The sequence below is a fragment of the Zonotrichia albicollis genome, chromosome 8 (assembly GCF_047830755.1).
Source record: "Zonotrichia albicollis isolate bZonAlb1 chromosome 8, bZonAlb1.hap1, whole genome shotgun sequence".
In the NCBI taxonomy this organism is placed as follows: Eukaryota; Metazoa; Chordata; class Aves; order Passeriformes; family Passerellidae; genus Zonotrichia; species Zonotrichia albicollis.
The window spans coordinates 15,528,314-15,552,837 of NC_133826.1; the positions used below are offsets into that span (position 1 = coordinate 15,528,314).

Consider the following 24,524-nt stretch of genomic DNA (forward strand, 5'->3'; position numbering starts at 1 on the left):
GACAATGATAATTCACTAAGACATCACAAGCAGCTATGCAAAGGGAACCAAAATTAATGCCATAATTAATTGTTGACAATGGTAATGTACATCAACATAGAAAATGCAAACCTTGTATGCCAAGAGCACGACCTAAAATAGAAAACAAAACCCCAGTAACATCTACAGCTGCCAGAAGAAAGGAATAAAGAAGTGTTGGGTGAGTGAGATGTAATGAATAACAATCAGACTGTTTGAATGCTCTGAAAAGGCTAAGATTATTTACTCTAGAAGGGAGATGAACAAGATGAGGACACATTGGAAGCATGCTATCAAATCGCAGAGACAAAGTAAATCATGTCTTTTCTATCATGATAGAGAGCCCAAAAAATCCTTAATCAAGTTAAAAGTTGGAGAATTCAAAATATTTGGTACCATTTATAGCCATTGGACATACATGGAACAAAAAACTTTCCAATATATAAAACTCATTCAACTTCTACAGAAGCAAACAAAAAAAGTCAGTTATCAGAACTGAATTTAAAAGGCACTGTTAAAGGAGTAATAAAGTACTTTCTTTCAAATTTAAACCAATCTCAGCACATTATGTATTATCAATGCATTGAATTGGGAGAAAAATCATCCCACACCTTCCTAATGTAGGACAAATGAAGACACTAGTTATCTCAAGTTATTTCCATGGATCACTGTCAGAGACAAATCTAAAGTCCTTTCTGGTGTGCAGACAGCTCCAATTCTTTGTTTTGATTGTATTTTTTTAAATTTGCCAAGCAGGCAAGTCAGCACAGCAGAATCAGTAATAAGCTAATAGAAGGTGAATGTTAAACTATCTGCTGTCACTAAATAATTATATATTCACAATGCTCAGGATGGAGAAGGTGGTTATTTTGCTATGTGGACTATAATTCAGACCCTCTCTTGCATTCTTCTGGCTGTGAGAAACAGCCCATTCCTCCAAGCACTGCAGATGCTGATACTTCAGCCCTTCATTGAGACTGTTTCTCACACACAGAAGGACTTGTTTAGCTACATCACACAGGAGAACCCAGTACCTGCACTGCGCTACAGACTTGATTTGATTTGGTATGAAAGCTGCTAGTTATCTTAGGATCTCCACTTCAAGAATATAAAAATGAGTGCTACAATATTTTGAAATACACTTCTCACTGTAAATTCCCAAATATGCTTTGATACTCATAAGAGAAAAATAGTTGTCAAAATAGTAATATTTTCTGTCAAATTACTATAGAAATTCCATATGGTTCAATGTCAGGTTTTGTATAGGAGAATCCAAAATCTGCTGCAGTCCATGAAGGGCAGGACATCTGGACCTTTCATTCACACTCCAGAGCCGCACATTCATTAAGTAAGCCTATAGTTTGTAACATTTCAAAGAAAAAAAAATCATAGTACAAAACAAGTGAAATTAATGCAGAAGGAGTTGCTGGAGTTTGGAAGGAGAATGAAAAAGATGATGCAAAATATAAACTGCCCTCGTCATCAGAAAATGGACAAACTCTGAAACCAGAAATTAGATATTCAATGTTAGCATCTATAACTAATTCATAAAAATATATAGGAAAGATAAGGAACATTATTAACAAAAATCTAGCAAGGATTTCCCAGACTACAACATGCCTCCCTGGGAGAACATGTGTGAAAGCCAGGCTGTACAGACACAGAAGGCTAAGACAGGTACATCATAATCAACACTTGGGGCTGGGTTGTGAGGACTCAAACTTTGAGCAGCTCATGAAATGCAGTTGTAAGAGCAACTAGAATACATTTCCACAGCAGCTTGCAATTAGACTAAGTCAGCACTGCTAAGCACTACAGACAAGTTTAAATAATACCAGTAAGTTTCATGACCCAAATGCAGTGGCAGTCACCAAGTATTCCATAGATCCATCATTTCTGTGAACAAGTATGAAAGGGTTAAAATGAATTCTTGAAAATTAATGAATAGGATGTTTAAATCATTGCTTTCCTAGTAGAGCAGAACTCAACTTCTCAGTAAAAGTTTAAACAAAGTTTAAAGCTGGTCATCCCTAAGCCAAAAAAATAGTCAATTTCTATCAGTAAAAGAAGGAAAAATTGGAAGTCCTTCAAGAACATCACAAGGCCTCTGGAAGATTATCCATGAAAGGTTTACAACTTATTTGCACAGGACCTTGTTACATAATACACTACAATGAAAATCAGATTGCTCAGCTCCTACCTTAGTCATTATCCAGTCTGATAAAATTAAGTTTTAAACAATTTTGCTGTGAAAACTTCCATAAGAAAGGCATAGGACTTAAGTGTCCTATGGTGGGAATTCTTATGAACTTGCTGTGATATATTTTTCTAAAGATACTGAGAGGTTCTTGGATCAAAAACTCTAAGCATATTGTATAACTGTATGTTAACAGTAATTAAAAACTGTTTGGATAAAAGAATATTTCTTATTTGTACCTTTAATTGAGAGAATTGCAGGGCTAAGCAATACTAACACCTCTGAAATTTGAACAGAGAGAATACAGTTTGCCCCTACAGTGTCATCCAAGTGGTACATAGTAATACACAAAACCACACGTATTTGCAAGATTTAAATCTATAAGTCAATTTACAAACTGAAGTATTTTCCTTCTTTCAAATATACAGAAATACAGCCCATTCATAAATAAACTGTTAAAAGATTGCACTGGGGCTCAGATGCCACACCAGCCACCATCTCTGCAAGACAACTGGCCTACTTGGCATCCCCAATTCTCTGCAAATCACTCAGATAGCTCTAGAAAATAAAAGAAGCATCTGAGAACACTGGGGAATAATGAGCAGCGATCTGCTTGTTAAGAAATGTATTAATCACATGGCTTGGGGGAGAGGTAACAGATGACTTCATTCAACAACATGGTCACAGTGACTCACTGCCAGGAGTGGAAGGAGGTGACCAAGCTGATCCGCTGACTTTCCACTCCAACACTCCTTGCCCTATCAGAGTGCCTTGGCATCCCAGCCACCCTGGGGCATGTGCAGCAACTGCACCCCAAACACATTGTGCCCACCTCTTCCCCAGTGTGCAAAGAGCAAAAACGTCCATATTTCCTCTTGACCACAATCCTTGACCTAAACCATGATAGGACAGAACACATGAGAAGGTGGTGACTGGTCCATTTTAAAACTCTGATTTGCTTTGTTCATGATGCCCCATATTGCTGACGCCGGCAAGAGCTGACGGGAGATGGAGAAAACCGTATTCCAAAGCAAACGGATCTATCCGTTGGCCTCTCAGGAGGAGTTGGCTATATATCCTGGAATGCCTAACGTTCAGAAAATTTATCTTGGTAAAGGCTCAGGAAAATGTATGTTTTTATTTTACCCAAAGTAAAAATATCGGTCAATGTGAAATTAAAAAGTGAAAATAATACTCCCCCTTGTAAAAAAATTCCAGCCTCCTACACTGACTGTATCTTGTAGACGTCTAAAACAAATAACATGAATTTTATGTGGGTTTTTTTCTACTAACATTTTATTGGTATTTATAATGTAGTACAGAGAGACTTTTAAGAGGGAAAAAGGCAAGTTACAATAACACACCAAAGCATTTGGAAAAGGCTGTGGTTGCAGAGGACACAGACCATGCTACCTTCCTCTTTCTTTCAAGGTGAGTAACAGAAAACAGCAGGCAAGTATTCCAAATCCTTTCTGTTTCCACTGAGGCACACAGTGGCATAGAAATAACGTATTTCAGATGGTCACATTTTCACATCTCATATTCTGATTCTAGCAAAAGAACTAGGTCTACAGAACACAGAAGTAGTATGTGTACAACATCATTAATATAATGGTAGCAAACAATCAAAAAAACCACCAAAACACAGCAGACTGTGTTTGGCTCAAAAAGTAGTAATAAGTAGAAGGGTGAGCAGCCTGTGTAATAGTCCTATAATGTAAGAGAGTAATGAGCTTGAGCCAAATGTCAGTAACTACATTGTGAACAGGTGAAGCTTGTAACCATGGTTTTAAATCTCTGACCAGGTACCCAAGATACATTTGAGATGTACAAAGGCAATTGTTCATGGCACTTGTTGAATATAGCAGATTTTATATCTGAGTGTGTGATTGATGTTAGCCAGTTAATCCTTTAGAATTCCCATAATTTAGCTCTTGAGACTTCTCTTCAGTAGAGCATTGGGTAGCTTGTTATTTAGATTTTACAGTTATTGACACCTGACAACTTTTTCAGCTGCCAGTGTCATCTACTACACTCTTAATCAGGAAAATTTAAGCAAGACCTCCTCCCAGCCTTGAGGATACTGGCTTTGAAAGCAAAAGCTCTGGTGTTTTATTTAAAATTCAGTGGCTGTTCCTATGATCTCTCAAGGAATATCTAGTCATGTGGACTTAGATTAAACATGGAGCTAAGCTGGCTTTGTAATACTGCACAGAGAAAGTGATGGGCCTACATCAAGCTAGCTTAAAGATTCAGCTGACTGTGCAACACCCCAGGTCCTGCTCCTGGCTCAGGGCAATGCCAAGCACTGACAGGGCAGGGCAGAGAATGGATTGAGAGCAGCCCTGGGGAGGATTGGGGGTTTGGCTCTGCACGAGCCAGCAATGTGCACCCACAGCCCAGAAACCAACCCTGCCCTGGGCTGCAGCTGGAGCAGCGTGGCCAGCAGGGCGATGGAGGTGATTCTCCCCTCTGCTCTCATCAGACAATACAGAGAGAGCTCTGGGGCCCCAACATCAGAAAGACATGGACCTGTTGGAATGAGTCCAGTTGAGGGCAACAAAGACAATCAGAGGGCTGGAGCACCTCTCCTAGGAAAACAGACTGAGAGAATTGGAGTTCATCAGCCTAGAAAATAGAAGGCTTTGGGGAGAGCTTAGAGCCCCTTCCAGTACCTGAAGGGTCTGCAAGAGAGCTGGAGAGGGACTTTTCAATGGCAAGGACAAATAGTGATGGAATAAGAGTAAATGGCTTTAAACTGAAAAGGAGTAGGTTTAGATTGGATACTAGAAAGAAATTCTTGACTGGTAGTATGGTGATGAACTGGAACCAGCTATCTGGAGCAGTTATGGATGCCCCATTCCTGAAAATGTTGAAGGCCAGGTTGGATGGGGCTTCGAGCAACCTGGAGCAGTGGGAGGTATCCCTGCCCTTGGCAGTAGTATTGGAACTAGATGATCTTTAAGGTCCCTTCCAACCCAAATCACCCTATGATTCTGTGATATACAATAAACAATTGTTTTCTTTCCAGAACAAGACAATATAACCATTGCTTAGCTCAAGTTGTTTCAGTAAATACTGGGTACTGAAGCAAGTTTAGATTGAATTGGTTATATTAATGCCCACAGTTCTCAATCAAGCATGTTTCCACCATAATGCCCTTAAAAGTTTTATGTTTGTGTATGAAGCCAGAAGTTCTTTCACAGATCTGCTTTTTTAGAGCCACAGTCAAAATAAAGATATTAAAGTAATAAAGGCCTGGAATCCAATAATAATATATTAATTCCAATACCACAGAATGGTGAAATTCCTTCACATTTCAGCAAACAATCTTTCTTACTTTCTTAGGCTGTGATGACTAAGGCAGTCTCTGAGGGGGTGGAAAGGCACGTAGAAATGTCCTGGGTTGCAGCTTGTTAACCATTCCAATGGAAGCAGCCTACTGCCTCTAATGAGCTCACTGTTTTAAAACAAAGATATTGCACCAACTGTAGAGCTCACTGGTGCCACCAATTAGTGAAGATATAAGCTTGGTTATTGTTCCTTCTAAGGTAAAACTGTCATTTGAGAGCATCAAAGCCACTCTCATCATTGCTGAAAGCACACTTCACTGTACCATCTCTGTGAAAAATTATCCAGAGGATGGAAAAATAAAAATATATGGTATATTAAAAATTATGCTATGACGGCTGCTATCCAGATGCAGCTGTTAGCTCTTACTTTCAGACTTTCTCTTCTATAAAGGGTCTTTTCCAACAAATGATTCTATTTCCGATAAATGATTCTATGATTCAATTTTCTTAAGCATGAAAGCTTGTAAATGTGTGACTTTTATATTGGACTGCCTGTCTGCAAGGCATAATGTTTGATTTATGCATTAGTTTAACATTAGATACTAGGACAAAGAAAAAGATGGAAGATTCTGATACAGTGTCAGACACATCAACACCATCTTTCTCACACAACAGAGAAAGTCAGTCTCAGACTAAGGAAGAGGCTGTTACTGGAACCAGTGGGAACATGATGACCATGCTAAATCACTGCACAATTTGGTGAGACACACAAAAAATGGGGAAGCCATTGGGCAAGCAGCTCAAGGGTTTAGGACAAAAAGCACCTTGAAAGCAGAACCTGGATAACAGGAAAGAAACACTGAAATACTCCCAGGTACAAGCTCAAAAACCAACCCAAGCAAAAGAAGCAGGACAAAAATAAGTGGCAGGCTCTGTCAGAGCCATTTTTATCCTAAAAATAAAGAGAATGAGAAGATGAATTGGGTTCTGCTCATATGACAAACTGAAATCTCCACAAGAAAAACACATATGGGCTTGTAGCTCCTAAGGGTACAAGAGAGGCCGTCCTGACTGAGAACCTACAACTGACCATGAAATTCTTAGTTCTGTCCCCAGGGAAGAAGTAGAAATCAAAACATTAAATATCACTTTACTGCTTTGAGGCTGGAGCTATTAATTTACACCCTGGTACATATACATGTTCACCTTCCTTTATTGTCTGATCAGCCAGGTTGTTTCATCTAGGAAGTGAAAAGCAGGCAAAATCCTAGAACACTTCTGCCTTCTGCACAGAAAATATATAGTATTTACTTAGGAACTAGCTTTCTGTAAGTAACCCATGCCCCCAAAAGAGATAATTTTTACATTACAGTTTTGCACAGGGTAACTGATGCTTGCTTGCATTTTATAAGACAACCTTGTTTAAACCAAACAACATCTGAACCATCTCAAACTGCTGGAAACTACAGTTCATTGGGAATTCTCCAATGACATTTGCTTGTCAAAAATGCTGGTTCATCAAAATCTATAAATTGTCCCCAGAGTATTTCAGCCAACACCTGGTGACATCCTGTCTGTTAGGCAGGTCTTAGAATGTCTGGCTTCTTGCCAGCCTGTCTGCTGAGCTGTTGGGAAGCCCATTTTCTCAGAGTGTTGTATGTCCTCCCACTGAAGTTCTCAGTGCTGGTACTTAGATGCAAGCCTTGCCAACCTCAGTCAAACCAGAGCTTTTGGGATCAAGGACCTTTGCCTCATGCCCAAAAATGGCTTGCACTGTAGCTTGTAGGTATCTGCAGGATGACATCTGTCATCATGCTGAATCCCAAAGCTTTCAGATGCCCACTTCTGAAATCTGTATAGGCTGACTGTCTTCAATAGTGCTCCAAAATGTGGGAACAAAGTGGACTAGAAACCTTGTGTTCTCACTCTCAGGACAGATAGTACAGTGGACTGTGGGCCCTGGGAGCCCCAGAACCAACAAAATTCCTTCCAATTCGATTCTTCTTCTTCTCTGCAAACCACACCACTAAAACTGACCAAAATTATGTCAGACACCATCAGTCAGTCCAGAATTCCCTACAGCACAGTTAATTTCAGATATATCATGTTTCCTGTGGTTTTGGCTTTTGTCAAAAATGGGGGGTAGTTCTCCCCTCTTCCTTCCTCCAACCTCAAAGAAAACATTAAAATCTGTGGAAGAATGATTTTTTTTTCCCAGTGATCTCTACCTGCAGAAGCAACATATTTGGCTTTTTCATGACAGTATCCAGAGATCTCTGTAATGCAGACATTGGTATTTCCAGGTCTGTTTTCTACAGCTCTTCTCTATTAGAAAGAGATTTATTTTCCTTTCACCAGGCAGAGGAGAATGCACCTTGCCCTGCAGAGGTATTTTTAAGTTTCAAAATCATCCCTTCTATTTTCAGCATTTTCTTTGAGATTGCTTCAGTCAGTGCTTGACAAAGGGCTGGTGCAGAAGCCCCAGGAAATCATAATTTTCCAAAACCTTTATGCTAAGTCTCTCAACTCATGCTACAGAAGGTAATACAGTATGAACAACACTCATCCTATTAAATCTTTGGGTTCTTGTGTCTAAAAATTAATTCCTTCAGGGTTTGTTTGTTTCTAGATATCATGTGCTCAGTCCAGGATACATGATATTTTTTCAAAAATATGAAGAAAAAAGCAAAAGTATCCTTGAGAAGTATAACTGAAAGACTGCCAGAGAGCTCACAGAATGTCAAAATGATGTGCCCAGATTTTTACCTTTCCAGTCAACTGAGTGTTAGGCATAATTTAGAGCCTGATTCAGTACCAAATACACTGTCAGTTACTGTACAGTAAAAGCTTGCACAAGGATTCTGTAAGACTGAGCCTGAGTGAGTTCTTTGCTAAACTGTGCCCCCAAGATTCCCAGTATGCATACATTCCACGGCTGGAAATGAGGAAAGAAAAGGGGACAGACTCCTTTCCACTGATAGGGATAGCAGACCAGAAGGTCACAGTGGAGGGTGGGAGGAAGCATTGTTCTGCTCCATTTGGGCAGAAGAACTTTGTGTTTGGTCAGAAGCATAAGAAACTTTGAAACACCATATAAGGGCTGAGACTCAGGCCCTGCTGGAAAAACCTGCTGGAACTGAGCTCTGTGCATAACTCATATGAACATTAATGAGAGTTAAAGGCACGCATTGAAAGAAGAATAGACCCCTTAGTGATTTGTCAAGATAAAATTCAAAATAACCTTGAATGCTCAGAGGTAAATATTAGGTTTAGGAATTAAAAACAGCAGAAGTAGTGGAACAATTGCCTATAATGAGATCCAGGAACAATCTACCCACTGTACCAGGTTTTCATTAGAGTTATGGCCGGCAGCCATACCACCTTGGGCTGTGATCTTAAAAGCTAAGACCAGTTGGGCTGCTTAGCATTTGGAAGAGAGACCTCCAAGAAAGTTCACCACTGCAGGAACAGCTTAGTGATGCAATAGACAATGTTTTTCCTTCTGATTCGGTATTGGATTCAGGTGTTAGGAGATGTGAAGGTCTTTTGTGTGAGATCCAAATCTGAGGATCTGATGATCTGTGATCAGTAAAGCATGCCTGTTATTTCCCATGAGTGTGCAATGGCACTTTGAAACGGCTACTGCATTTCACTGTAGAAGTGATTGCATGTCAGTAATAGATAAAAGCTGCCAATATAATGTAATGATCAACTTCACAGTGAAGTTGAAAAGCTAAATTTGCCAATATGGGGTAAGTAGTTTAAGTCCCAAAAGCTCCAGAGAGGTACTAAGAAGCGTTTGCTGTATTTTTTAAAGGGTATGCATACACCCTAAAAACATTGTTGCACCTCAGAGCTTTGCAAAGGGCACTTTGAACCCTGGGTTTACTGTTGATGTTACCACATTCATAATTATGTAATACCTGCATGCACAGCTGAGCTGCCTCTGCAGCAGCACCTGAACCACTGGAGGCCACAAACCAGGTTTTGGGATCAGCTCCTGAAGATGCTCCCTTGTCCAGCTGACTGGGAGAACAGCAGACCTGTCCTGTCCCCATTCTTAAACTCTTCAAATGTTCGCCCTGAAAGTAATCAGGTGTATCGAGTTGTAGACATTAAACAGTTCCCTATATCTGAATGGATGGGACTACTCACACTGCAAAAAGTTAAAAATACATCTGTGTCCAAAAAATGAAAGCATAAATGAGCAGTACAGCTACATAAGTTCTAATTGATGTTCTTGACCTATTAACCTCCCTGGTTGTCATACAGAACACTGTACTAACATTGTTTTGTTTATCCATGTAGGACACAATCCTGCATACTTCTGAGAGCCCTTGAGTCTAGTGCTTGAAGGGCTGACTTCATCAGGAATTCACTGAAATACATCAATCGGGGTTCATTGAATTCAATGATTTGAGAGCATTTGGCATCCCTTAGGAAGCAATTAGCACCTTCCAGAAAAGGGGCCTCAGACAACCAGATCTAGGAAGTTTAGACAGGTTTTCCTCTGGGTTTTGGGACAGTTACTATATGTATATAATAAATACCTGTTTTAATTTTTTGCTTCCATTTTAAAATGCAATTTTAAACAGAGCTTGAGCTGTCTATTAACATTTGATATCATGCTAGAACTGGACACAGCAAGTCCCTGACACTTGTGAGTAACCTACTGGTGATTTGCCAGAACTGAGCTGCTAAATTGATTTAATATGGAATTTTGTCATAATATGACCCAAACCAAACATCTCTCCCCTTTAGTGTGATGCATTTATTTGCATTATGTAGCTGAATAAAACGGTCTGTTGGAGATACCCATACAATTTACAGTAGTTGTTCATCCCTGACTTGTTGCAGAGAAGAGAGCCATGAGTTGGCTTTAGACTCCAGGCTCTGTCACAACTCGTGCTTGCACGCAGGCTGGACTTGCTTGGTATTCCAGAGTTACCACTGACTTCATGGGGACAAGCAGGGTCACATAAACCAGCCGGTGATGCATGTTTGTGGGGAGGAGGGAAAGTGTCAGCACACACTACCCACTGTCTTATATCAAAAACTCTTCCAACTCACTGTACAAAATGTTGGAAGCTGGAGCTGCAAGAAAAGTGCTTCCTTGATTTTTATATTTTTCTTTGCACTAAATAAACTTAGCCCTAGGACTTCACTCCTCTTGCCACAGGCATTCCTCTGGAATGAGTATGCCTCATATCTGTGTCTCTTATCATAATGCTGAGAAAATGCTGTCTGTTCAGCACAATGAAGGCTTTACTACACAAAATTCTGGTTAGGCTCCTGTGAACTGACAAATTGCATGTGAAATCAGTTGTTCAGGAACATCCTAGTGATCTGCTTAAGTGTAAAAACCTTAGAAAATTTTCTACTGACAAAATGGTGGGCGAGGAAGAGTCATTTACAATTACTAATAACCATTTAAACATAAGGCAAGCACTTATAGATGGAAATACAACCACTTTTCTCCAAAAGTGTCCTGTACTTGAAATAACTTCAACTTCATTTGGGTAAATAAGACTTCCTTTCTTCCTTCCTTGACACATCATCCAAAGATCACTATAGTCCACAGAAATTATTAAATCAAATCAAACAGATTATGGATTAGTCCCTTGAAGGAAGACAATTTTGTAGGAAAATGAAGCATACAGTCCAACAACAAAGTATATCATACTCATAAATAACAGCATGTTTTAACACTTGCACACTGCTCCTGCTTTGCCTTGCTGTTTTTAGGTTTGTAACTACAATTACTACTAATAGAAGCTTTTAACACAAAAAATTAAGTCCAGTACTCAATATAGTCAGAAGAACTGAAGGAAGCATGTTCTCATTTAGTTTCTAAATGCTGTTCTAATCCCTCCTAAAATCCTAGCAGCTTCTGCAGCACTGCACAGGAATCCTTATTCAGAAATACATCTTATTTATCTATGCAATAGGCAGCTCAAGGCAATAGAAAAATCCACATTAGAAAGAAGCAGAGTGTAATGCTTTTATGGCATCCTATATCAGGCTTCACACCAGAAAGATGTAAAGCACCAAATGTCGAAAGAGCGTATTATCCAGGATAAACTGAGCACTGCTGCCACTGTCAACTGCTTTAAGAGATGCACACTTGAAGCACTGAGAGCAATAAGTGAAAATCCTGTTTACATTTTTTTAAAGAAATGCACATCCACATTTTTTTTCCCCTGATAATGCTGAAAAGTTCTACCAAGAGGTTACTCAAAACAACTGCAAATAAAGTGCATGTATATAAATAACTTTGTCTGACTTTTTGTTTAATGTCCAAGATGATTGGAACAGATTGTATCATGAACTACTTTCCCTTTGGCTAATTAAATAGCCGTCTCCACTTACCATAAAGCATATTCTTATTAAAACAAGTATCTATATTCACTCAGTTGGATAAATTACTTCCAAGTAAGTGCCATAAAGCCCATTACATTCCTGCTTTAGAAATGGATCAGGTCCAAACACACAATCAAAGGATTTCACTGGGATTATTTTAGATTAGAAAAACTATGGCAGACACGAAGAACTGACAAGATCATAAAGACATAAAGGATAAATTAGCAGTTACATACCAAAGTACTCGAGCAATTTCTAGCATATTCAAAAAGGTAAAAAAAAAAAAGGAGAAAAGAGGAAAAAACCTTATTGTACTAATCCAAACATAAATGGAAATCTGTTTATACAGAAATCAAATGTCATGACTAAATGTTATCTCCCATACAAATCAAATAGCTATTTCAAAGCTTAAAACCCAACAATATAAAAGAAATAACCAAGTTCACTAACTAGTTGAGTAGGAACTTATTTCTTTCCACAAGTTCCTTTTTAAATTGAATTGAAAAGACCATGTTATGATCGACCATATTAATGAGTCATTATTGCATAACTGTATTTTTATTGCAGATATATTACCTGCTAAATGATGCTGTTTTTCCAGAAAAAGTTCACAGTACAGATTCTATGGGAATGTTTCCTGCTGACAGTTCCTAAATCTTTCAGAAGCTGTCAGCAACCTCAGAAATCAAGTCTGCAGTACCCTAGCAAGCAGAAGCATATGCACAGGCTTTCTATTTTTAAGCTGTAATCCGAACCATTAAAGAAACACCTTAAACATAAAAGATTATTGAAAATAAGATGATCCTATCTCACTTGTTAATCTAAAGGGCACTGTCAATTACATGTAATCTAAGCTGCACTTTCTATAAATATAATTTGACATTTAAAATATACTTTTTTCCCCTCCACAAACTTCTGCCCAAACTGATTATCTTCAGACCCACATTAACAAATGCTCAAAACTAAAATAAGTAACATCAAGTAAAATAAACATTTCCACAAAGAACACTGATCCATGGGGAACACCCTGTTATTTCTGTTTACCTGTATCCAGCTTGTTTATAACACATTCTTCATCCGTGCAGCTCATTAAAGGGTGGCACGTCAGTCAGAAGCTTACAAGAAATTAAGCAAAAAGGGCTATAATTGCAAGCAATTACTAAAGATGACCAGACAGAATTTTGAAGAGTCCTTATGCTTCCCTGTAGTGTTCTTGTTCTGCTTTCTACATTTTTTTTGAATGAAGACACAAAGGAACCAGACCCAACTAAGAATAACTCTTTGCTAGAAATAGGATTGTACCAATACCACAACGTCCTATTATAGACTGAACATGAGCACAAACATTTCTTACCAAAGCTCACTAGAGAAAACTGATTACCATTGTTTCCATCAAACCAAGATTACTTTCTTTTCATTATAGTGGCCATTTCCAAAGTGGTGCTTAAGATTTTACAGGCACAAACTCTGTTATTGGTTGACTGAATTTTAATGACTAATTTCCTCATTAGTTGTTATGAAGATTTGTCCACATAAACCTGGTACACAATCTCACGACTACATTTTAGCATCTTCCTTTGTTTCGGATTTTAGTTAGAAAAATTTTTCTCAAGAGCATAATGGACCCTAACATACCATATTTCCATTTTAACTGGCCTGAGCAGAGTAGCTAGGAAGCTGCCACAGTGGGAAAGGGAAATTTCCTCACCATAGCCAAGAATTTGAAAGTTTTATTACCTCTGAACTGACCTCTCACATTCTTCAGGACTGTAAATCAGGACAAGGGACATAGTCCAGAAATCACTGGCTAGCAGAACATTTTCTGTGAAGACCATTTTGCCTGCTGATCTTTGATTAATAAATAACAATTCAAATAGATGTGGATCATCTATTTGATAAGCAGTCATTTTCACCAGTCTTGCAAATGTTGCTTTGACACCTAGTTTAGTAGTCCAGCCCAACATCTGTGAAAGCTACTGGCTACTCACAAACAAGACTGAAGCAACTCATAACTCCTGCATGGGATCTCATCAGAAAAAGCTTCAACTGGTTGGAAGAGCAGACAAAATCTGCAGGTTTTTAATCTTGTCATAACTGATGCTGCAGCTTCAACAATTCCATACTCACTTCATTAAATAATAAGTGATAGCAAGAATTATTTCTGAAAAGTACTAAGGATTTTTTTTTTTTTTGGCAAATCTCAGTGAAGCTTTCCAAACACTTTACTGCAACTGGAATGATAGAAAATGCCGTAAACAAAAACCCTATTGTCATATAAATGTTGCTTTAAAACTGAAACCCAAGAAATGAAGGTGAAAATGCGGATTACGATTTGCCTTAATGAGAGGAAGGGAAGGATGGATCACAAAATATAAAGCATGTGCATGGAAATACATGGGTATAACTTCATACACAGATTTGCATCTATAGGTGCATGTATTCACTTCTGGTCTGTGTGTTTCTTGGGCATGAGAGATATTTTTCAGCACATAAGGAAACCCAGTGCAGGACTTCAATTTTGCCTAAGATTTACAATAAGTAAAGAATCAAAAAATACTTACAGTTTTTATTATTTTCTCATTGCCAGTTGCCTCTTCTTTGCTATGGACTGACATAAACATCTTCACATGAAAAGCAGCGTTTTGCCTTCCACCCGAATTTCAAGTGCAAAACCCTAGCTGAACTTTAACAAACTAACACTTACAAATCTGTTCCTATGTTTTCTGGGGTAACAGCACACTTTAAGAAAGTTTAGGAGATAGCAAATGCTCAGCAGAATATGGTTTGTCTTATGCTGTCAAAATCTTTTTCGAAAATCACTACTCAGTTTGGAGAATTACTTTTAAGTCTTCAGCAAGTCTACAAGGCCCTCCTTACTTTAAGCTCCCCACTGCAAAGTTGAGACAATCATCACACTTCCCTCATAAAACCCCTTGATACCTATTGAATAAAACCATCTATGGAACTGGCACATACATACATACACACACACATATATATATGTGTGTGTGTATATATATGTGTGTGTCTATGTACGTATTGTATATTTGCAAACAACTCTGTAAGTGAATTAAGGCTATGGGTAGAGATTCATGTACAGAATGGATTGGCAAGTTAGCATTCCTACAAAATAGAAGTATAAAACTATAATAATATTTACAGTCAAACTTCATTTTCTAAATCATACAGAGCCTTAATTCTAGCTTGAGCATTATGCTATATACCCTGTATTTTGAGTAGACAGAATTTCTACAGAACCATCCATTAAAGACTTGACACAGAGGTTTGTCTTCAGTCTCAAATTGCTCTAAAAAAACATAGTTATGAAAAACTACCAGCATTGCTACAGTTAAGTTTCTCAGACATATCGTACATCACTCACCTAATTGCAACACTTATGATTGGAATGGGTTGACTAAATCTTTTTTAAATTTTCCAAATTATTTCCCTTTGCATATATTGAATTGAATTCAACTACTTTTTGTCCAAAAGTGTGTCATTGCTTCCAGAATGGATATGTTAAAGGAGCTCCCAGAACTCTTAGTCAGATACTTTTATAAACATACACTGAGTTTGAACAAAGCAGGGTCACATTTTTTCCAAGTGTGCTAAATCTTCTAAAAAGGATTGATTGTATATGATACACACAAGCTCACCTACTAGAATTGTTCATTTTTCTGAGGTGAATGTTCAACTATATGCCTCAGGGCACAATTATTGGTCTGAATAATTTTTTGAGGTAGTATATTTTGGTAAGTGTATGGTGGTTACCCATAGGCAAATGCAGACTAGCGGGAACTGAATAAGAAGCAGAAAGATGAATGCTAATATTTATGAAGTTAGAATTCAGCTACAATTTAGCAGGTGCAAATGCAAACTTCTAACAATCAGAAAAAAAAATACAAAACTCAATAAGAACCAGCCCAGTTTAAACTCTGTCTGTGGTTAAAAAAAAAACCAGGCATAACACCTGCTAGCTGTTACATAGCAGATTTTATGCCTTTTATCTGATTTTCTCCATATTTTTTTATCTCAGCAGACATCTACTATCAGCTCTGCTGACTGACTGTACCCTCTAGGCAGTCCTTGCAGCATCAGCTTGTCCTTCAGACCTTCATCCTTCCAGTACACCTCATTTGTAGCTATCATAGAATATCTTTTTGTCCCTCCATGGTCCTTCTTGACTAAGACCCAGTATCTGTAAAACCCTTGAGATTCTGCTCTCCAAGGAGCTCAGTCTTGTTTCTTTCAGCTCACAATATGCTGTGCTAGAGGCCAACTTTTTTTTTCTGTCAAGGTTTAACAAGCCTTGTAAAATGTGTTACCTCAAATCTCCTCATTTTTATCATGAGGTGAATGAACTACTACCAAACACTTGGGAATTGCTAAAATGGGAAGAAAGGAGTTTGCTTCTGCTACGGCCTCTAAATACACCACAATATTTAGTGGTGTATTTCAGTTATTTCAGTCTTCAAAAAGAACAAGTCCTCTCTCTTCTTTTCTTTAAAAAAATTCAGCCACATGGTAGCTCCTTGTGAGTTTTGATCTCTAAAATCTTTTGTTCCCTGGGCCAACAAACATGATGAGAATCTATAGCTGAAGGTCATGGGAGATATCTTCTCTTGTAAGCAAGGGAACAGGAATCCACGTCTCCTTTGGACAACTCCATCTAATCAAGAGCTGCACCTAACTGATAAGATGCCCTTTTGGTCTGTTGTACAGCTGTGTTTAGGACTTCCTGTGAGCAGAAAGGGATTAACACTTACTTCTTTTCGTCTTACCAGGGGTTACAGTAGCTGTCCCTTAGAATTCTACCAATTCATCTTCCCAGAAGAGAATGGGATGGAGTTAGACCAGAAGTTCCCTAGAAGTGAATCAATTGCCCAGTCATTAGATGATCACATTGACTACCTTCTGCTTAGATTTATCAGAAAATCCTATCCATCATCCAACAATAGAGGTCTAATAGCTCTCTGGCTTATGGTCGCTTCTGAAATAAAGCAATGTATCCATCCATACCAGCAATACCTTCTTCATTGGGGCTTGAACACATATTATTCTGAAAGTCACATTTCTAATAGAATCATTATTTAGATTTTCCAAAATATTGTGAATAGACATAGCCTAGCAGATAAGACAGTCTGTCTTGCCTATCTTCTGGTATTGACAACAAGAATAAAGAAGTAATTAAATATTTTATTAAAATAAGGTTATTTCTTTGAGCTTCTTTCTTTTTGCAGTATTGTTTATATTAGAGAAAAGATCCAGCTAGTCAAGTATCCTGACTCTGACAACATCCATAATACACTGAAAACCACATGAATAAAAGTAAGCAAATAGTAACATTTCTCCAGAATACTTGCCCATCAGGAACACTAGCACTAGAGTTGTATACATTAATCCTTGATGCATCCCACTCCCCCTGCTCTGATCTTACCCTATCATTTTTGAACTTGTGCAAAGTTTTAGCACTATGTGATAAGGATTTCTACACATTTGCCTCTTCTGCTTTAACAGATTCCTTCAATCAGGAAGCATCACTCAGAATTCCAGCTTCTGTCTAAACCACACAACTTCTACACATTCTTGAGAATAGAAAAGAATTTTTTTCTCTTTATCAAACACTTCTCCCTTTAAAACACTACATTTATGCCTATTACATAAAAACATCCAAATATGGCTTAATATAGTAAATAAGAGATAGCAGAGAAACTAAGTGGTGTTTGTTACAGAAACAACAAAACCCCCCAAACAATTCAGGAAAGAGGTTTCTGTGTTGCTTTCTTAAAAAATATTTTCAGTTTATCTGACAGAATACAGGCCATGAGGTGCCATTAAACACATTCAGCCAAAGCACAGGCTGCCATGGTCACACCCAGGTGTCCTCACTGCCAGAGCTGCTGCTCAGGGTCCTTTACCACTGCAGGAAGACAAGAGCCCTTATGAAGAGCCCTTTTGTGCCTGCTGGCTTCAGAGGTACAGAAAGTTGAAGCAAAGGATGTAATACCCTATCAAATACATGTGACTGTGTCAGACAAACTTTCTACTGTGTTTCTGCACAAGGACTCATGTAGGGCAGTACACAGTTCCTACCATCACACAGTAATTTCTTGTGAAATCTTTCCTACCCAGGCAGCACGGCAAGGTGGTGCTGAAGACAAGAGCTTCCAAGAGATACCAGAAGATGCAAAGTATAAGCTTACACAAGTGCCTTGTACAGGTAAGCATCCCCTCCACTGGCCTCAAGATGTTATCTGCCCACCAGGCTAGGAGCTGAAGCTGTACATGTGTGTGATTACACACTCCAGAGGGCACCTATGCAAACACTGATACATTCACAACAATGTAAAAGATGAAGGCCAAGCTGTAATACGGCAGTATTTTCTCTCTAGAAGTACATCAATACTGGTTTAGTTTTAAAACCTGTATCTGGTTTCAACTGTGGGTCATACCAAATTCGTCTAATGGCACACTCATTTATTTAATATATTGTACTACATCACCAAGAAAAATTGTGAGCTCCTTTCTAAATCAGCTGTATTTGCCAAGAGTATTTTGGGCAATGCCACCTGCCCAAGGAATTATTTCTGCTATGGTGTGTCTTAAAGCCCTCTTGGCTGTAAAGAGGGCTTCCACTATTCAGTAAAATCAATGGACACCCTTGACTTCAGTGAAAACAGAGTAAAGTTTCATACCATAAGAATATGATGCCCACAATATTTGTCAAAGCAACCTCATTCTGAGATCCTCTGTCACTGTGAGGAAAACCCAATTACTGGCTCCCTTAAACTGAATTGTGGTTTAAGACAAAGTGCTAAATCAAATTCAGTCATACACAGCCTAGGATTTAAATATGTATTTTAAAGGGACAGTAAAATAGCAGTTTAGGCACCACATTCACCAGCTAATTCATGTTTAAAATATGTAGTATGTTTATACTTCAGAATAAAATGATTGTTGCAATATCTGAAGGAGCTCTGTTTCAGAAGACTATATGTTCAGAAGACATATAGTCCACAATTGTTCAGCACTCAGTGAGTCCACTTACTCAGAGAAGGTTTTTTAAAGCTCAATTGTGTAGCACGGGACTAGTTGGTATAGAAATACACATGGTCAGCTAGTTAAAATACACCAGTTTAGGAAGACCTAAATCACACAAGGCCTTAGAACTGATGTGTGAAGGACAGCTGGATTGAGAGAAAGCTAGAACAGGATAGCAAAGAGATCAAACATGCCAAAGGAGAGAAGATAATCACTTGGAAATTGCATTAGTCTGGATTTTACCTTCCCTTAAAATGCACCTGGAACTGCCCTGTGCCAGTAAGATGTTTCCTGAAATACCAGCTGCCCATTTCATACTTTAGATGCATATTTTTTAAATTTGAATCATTAAATAATTAGAAAATAAAGTTACTATAGCAACAGTACTAAATTGTTTTTAACAAAAATCTTATTTCATTGAAATATAGGCCTAAGGAATAATATTACATTCATGACTGCAAAGATTGCTAACGGATATTTGAATGCCAGATTTTAAAGATGAGGATTTTTATTAAAATTATACTTAGAAGATTTCAGTGGCAGACAACTTGATATATTTCTATATCAGAAACAGTACAATGTAATGAGAGAGAGCTGATACCTTGTGATGTAAACATCATAGTCTGTTCTGGTACAGAAGAAATGTAAGTGATTCTTACCATTTCTGCCACTTACCTCAGACCTTCCCTTTAATCACACCTTATATTTGTGTTGATTCCCAAGTACGCCACTGAAAGCTTTTCTGCTGACAAGAAAACCAGGTACTGGGGTCAGCCTTTCAACATTGAAATGTACAGCTGGCAGGTAGGATTAATCTAAAACTATCCCATAGCTCTCTTAACTCTTAGAGCAATTCCTTCATTCCCACTAACAGCACCTTTTCACCCAAGTACTGTAAGTGTTAAGCCTCACAAACCATGAAAACTTAAGATAACAGTGGCTGTACATCAAGGTCCATCAGGTGGTAGAGATCAAACTGCTGTTCTCAGTGCTGTAGGCTCCATATATTAGCAGTCAGAATAGTTGAATCAGCACACAAGTCCATTTCTTGAAAGGTATTAATCTTTTTAAAGGTGAAGAATTAATAACAGTGAGAGAGAGAGAAAGGGTGAGAGTAATGCAATCTGTTACAGGACTGGGAAAGTGCAAATGAAGATCAGAGCCATAGTTAGCTGTCGCAAGAGATTGCAGCCTCTGGTGAACAAACCCTCTCAATTCACTGGCATTTGTCACTCTACTGCATTCTAACCTAAACTACATTTAAAATAATTCTGAGACAGTGGAATCGTTCATAACCTGTGTATAAGAGACTATGTGTATAGCAGGGAGGCTAGAGGTAATGAAAAGGGGGAGATAGATTCTTTATTGATCAACATGTACACCTTGCAGAAGAAATAGGCAGAAGGGAGCAAAGCAGTATGGATTTTTGAGCTTGTATTAAACTACAAGATGGAAATAACTGCAAGTACAGGACTGCCTGCAAAAATTCAGAGACTCAGCAGGGATTTTAAAATAATTTGTATTTCTCTAATCATAGTCTTTTATTTTAAGTGTTTCAGAAGACACAAATGAGGACCAGGAATAGATCTACAGAGGAGATGCAAGCAGGTCAGATGTCCTCATTCAGGGAGCAGCTGCACTAAAAGACCATCAGACTGGAGCTGAAGGGCAGCAACTGGAATCTCCAGTTTAAAAGTCATTTCCCATTACTTCCCTCTGCTGCTGAAATCAACCCATGAAGGAGGATGGACCATTCTGGGTTTGGAAATGTGCCAGGCTGAGGACTCAAGGCTTTTGCCAGCACCAACAGAGGGGATAGTTGTTCTGGATCTCAACACCCAGTGCCACACGCTGCAGTCAAAGTTTGCTTAAGGTTTCTGCTGCCAGTAGAGCTGCAGGAAGAAGTTGTACAGAACTTCCTCTTCAGAGCAAGTACCCAGCCCAGTGAAACAGTGGATGAATCAAAAGAAACATCTTCAGCCAGGCTAATTCATGCCACATCCCGTGAGAATAACTGTGGGATTGATTTTGCTTGTGCTGTGAGGATTCACAGGTGTTTTATATTTTTATCTTTCCTAACTACTAACATACTATTGACATATAAATGTGTATATATATATATGGATATTAACCCTTTTCCTTAATTTGTTTTACCTAATCTGCTTTACAACTTGTGCTAAGAGAGCCTATACACTTTTTCTATGATGAGGAAAAGCCATTGGTACAGTTATGTCCTGTCTTTTATCACAATTTTGTATCCCTTTATTCTTGCCTTAGGTAGGAAGATTCACAGGTGCACCTGAGAGTGTGGCCCTAAAACCCTCTGTTTTCATTCACCTGTTTTGTCAGTTGCTGGAGTGCCCCACAAACAGGCCTAAATCTTCTCAATCTTCTTCAAGCCTAGTGGGAGAACTCAAGTGGAAGCGTTTGCAAGACTGAAGTCTAAATACTTTATTTTAGTCTAGCAAAGTAATTTATGAGCAATGACATAACAACGTAATGGAAGATTTTTTTGTTACTGTTTCAGAGAAAAAAACATTCAAAAAGCACTGTAACTGTGTTGTATGGTAAGTAGCCTTCACAGAAATGAAAATTCTGTAGACACTTATGAAATATAATGGTTTAAGTTACATTATGCAGTTACAAAGACATTGTATGATTAAGTTAAAGTACTTGATCATAAATCCAATGAGAGAGAAATTAACAAGGGTAAGCAAGGCTGAAAGACACAGTTTAAGATGGATGTGAGAGGAGATGGAGAATCAGTGAAGAAAACACTTGGGACATGTATCTTAGGTCTGGGGACAATGCTGGCTGGGATCAGCACTATTTTCCCACACCTTCTGCAAAGAGAAGTCACTGCTCTAGCACCAAATTACCTTTTTAATGGTAAAGGCCTCCTCTCCTTTTTACTTGCTCAGGAAGAACATTATCTCTCACCTTACTCACCCTATGCTAACTGCCACTGACCATGGGTGTCTAATTTACGAGGTATTTTCATTAGAAGGCAAAAGCAGAATGATTTTTACATAAAACAGTACCTGAATATGAAGTCATGTTAAGAGATGCAGACTTAAAGAATGCAAACAGACCCTTGTGACAAGATACCATCAGTTAACCTTTGAAATAAGCAGCAGTGACCTCCCACTCACTATGAGAGTCTGCCACTACAGTATTGGACCAGCCTTTGCCCCACTTTTCCTCACTTAACACCATATGCTGAAAACATCTTCCAGACAGAGCACCTTGTCTTTAAAACTATGATACAACCAGAAAGAAAATGGGAAGCAGAAATATAGGAATTCAACCTAGTTCAGTCTAATTTTTAAATGAAGTCAGTGTTTTTTTCACTCTAGATGCCTGCTTACTTATTCAAGTCAAGTTCACTCTTAGGGGGATCTTGTCAATAAAGTCAAATCAGGCTCTCTGTGAGCAGGGAGGTTTTTGAGGGTCTTTTTTGAGGGCTTCATTAAAAGCAGACAGTTTCTCTAACCTTTTAGCAGAACCTGTTATCTGATGACGTGAATTAAAGTCTCTCAAATGACTAATAATCATATCAAGGCTGCCATGTCAGCTTGTAGATTTGAATAAGAGGGTCTGAAAACATTTGCATGCCTCGATGTGCCAGTGCTAAGAAGCTAATGTGATAGTGCTGTCATAAAGCACTGCAAAGACATGACTTAATGTAATCTGTCATGTCATATGCTAATCTTCAGCCATTACTTGAGTGCTGTAAGTAAGTAGAAAGCATTTGGGAGAAATCCTTTTCAATTTCTCTGAGTACCACTTCTGCTGCTGGTCAGCTCAAATGGGTTTTGTGCATTTAATGCGGAGCTCAAGTCAAGTTGGTTTAGGTCACACTTAATTAACCAGCACATTGATGGGTTGGGCTTGTACAACATTATGGAAAATGGGTATTCCTGATACTGCCTAACACGTAAATATTTCATCTGCTGGTGGAAAAACCAAAACCAAATAAAAATAAGTCTTCCTCAGACCTTGATAAGAAGGTGTCTGTTTCACAAAACCACTGACTTTCTAAAAAGATCCTGTTTTCTGTGTATTTCAGCACCTCGCTTACCTCGCTTCTCTGTGTAAGGACAATTTAAACAAAGATGATTATAAATAGTTAAAGACATTTCCATTTGTAACTGCAAACTTTTAAAGCACCTAATTCGGACTTGTCATTTGAACTACAATAGACAAGAGACAGCTTTAAACAATGTGCTTTTTAATAAGAGCAGAGAAAATTATCAAAGGGAAAATTTCACTTTACTTATTTGTTTTAGAAAAATGGCACCAACATTTTTTTAATATACAGAAGGTAAAAGAGGGAAAAATGCTCACAATGCTAAGTACAGCATGCAGAAAAGAAAATGAAACATATTAGTGAGAATGACAGAAATTTCAGGACAATTTTAGCAAAGTGTGAAGGGATTTTGAGTCAATACTTGAAGGTTATTTTAATAATAGCTATAGCCTATTCAAATAAAAGCTTAAGAACCCTGTGCCTTTTTCAGCTATGAAGATGTTTAGCAGGGCTTAGCAGTTTGCAACCTGCCCCAGCTAAACCTGAAGTCTTTGTGCTCAAAGGTTGCAGATCATTTAGATTAGGACTGCCATAAAGAAATGTGGGAATATTACACTCACACCAAGAGCAAGAAAACTTTCTTTATTCTGTTTTCTTGGTGGTCACATTGGAATCAAATCCTAAGTCGAACATTTAACAGATCTACAGGAAACAGATAGACAGTCTTTGTAGTATTAGGTAATTTTGTTCATTCTCTTGCCAATGGTGGATTGCTCCCCATAGTAAATTCCGAAGCGCTTCATTCAGTCTAAATTTGAAACAACTCATTTTAATAGGACTTCCACCATTCCCAAAGAGAAAGCGTAAAATATTCTTACCCTCCAACATAAAGTGTGGCTATCACCTTTTCAGATCTAACCCCCACCCTGCCTTGCTACAACAAGGGGAAAATGGTGTTATATTTCCAAGCCTCAGTTTCCCATGCTATTAAAACACTTAAGAGTTTCTGATCAAGAAACTTCCCCTTCTGGAGGTATAAAAAGATACAAAATATGCTGTTAGGTCTGTGTGGGAACAGTAATCCTTCCGTTCTTTTATAATGGAATGTTCATTTACAGTTCCAGCAGAAGATGTCCTTCCCTACCACTGAATGGGTTAAATCCTTTAAAGACTAGTCTTTTAGAGAATTTTTTCCTGAAGTTCCTCATGATCTAATGACACTACAATGAAATAAAGTCCTCTGATTTTCTGCACCATAGAGTGTGACAGCAAGATTTCCTCCTATTCTCATTAGAAGTTCTGATTGCAAATGTAAGGACTTAGGGCAGATGCAACCCCAGGCCCTCAAGCCTTCACCAGGTTATCAGTGCAGTAAAATGAAAGCTCAGCTTTGTGATCTGCCCAGCTTTAAGTGACCTGAGTACTTCTGCTGTACTCCAGACCAAAGATAGCCCAACTTTACAGACAAGAGTTTTAGAGTGCCCTTTCCTGACTACAGAAAGTCATGTCTAACAGATGTCATTATCATGAGGCTTCCTCAGATAAACACCCAGAATACATCAGCCAGCCAATTTATTCATATTTC

The 24,524-nt window shown here is 38.3% G+C and overlaps 1 non-coding gene across 50 annotated transcripts in view; it reads right to left on the reverse strand.

Moving 5' to 3' along the window:
• The window catches only part of LOC141729846 (uncharacterized), a 485,161-nt gene that overhangs the window by 224,368 nt on the left and 236,269 nt on the right, over positions 1 to 24,524 (reverse strand). For 4 of the 50 annotated variants that reach the window (XR_012581315.1, XR_012581323.1, XR_012581306.1 and 1 more), the window contains exon 10: positions 19,585 to 19,651. The exons of the other annotated variants lie outside the window; for them this stretch is intronic. This is a non-coding gene — a transcript (uncharacterized LOC141729846). The remainder of the gene's footprint in view (positions 1 to 19,584; positions 19,652 to 24,524) is intronic. 50 annotated transcript variants of the gene reach the window in all.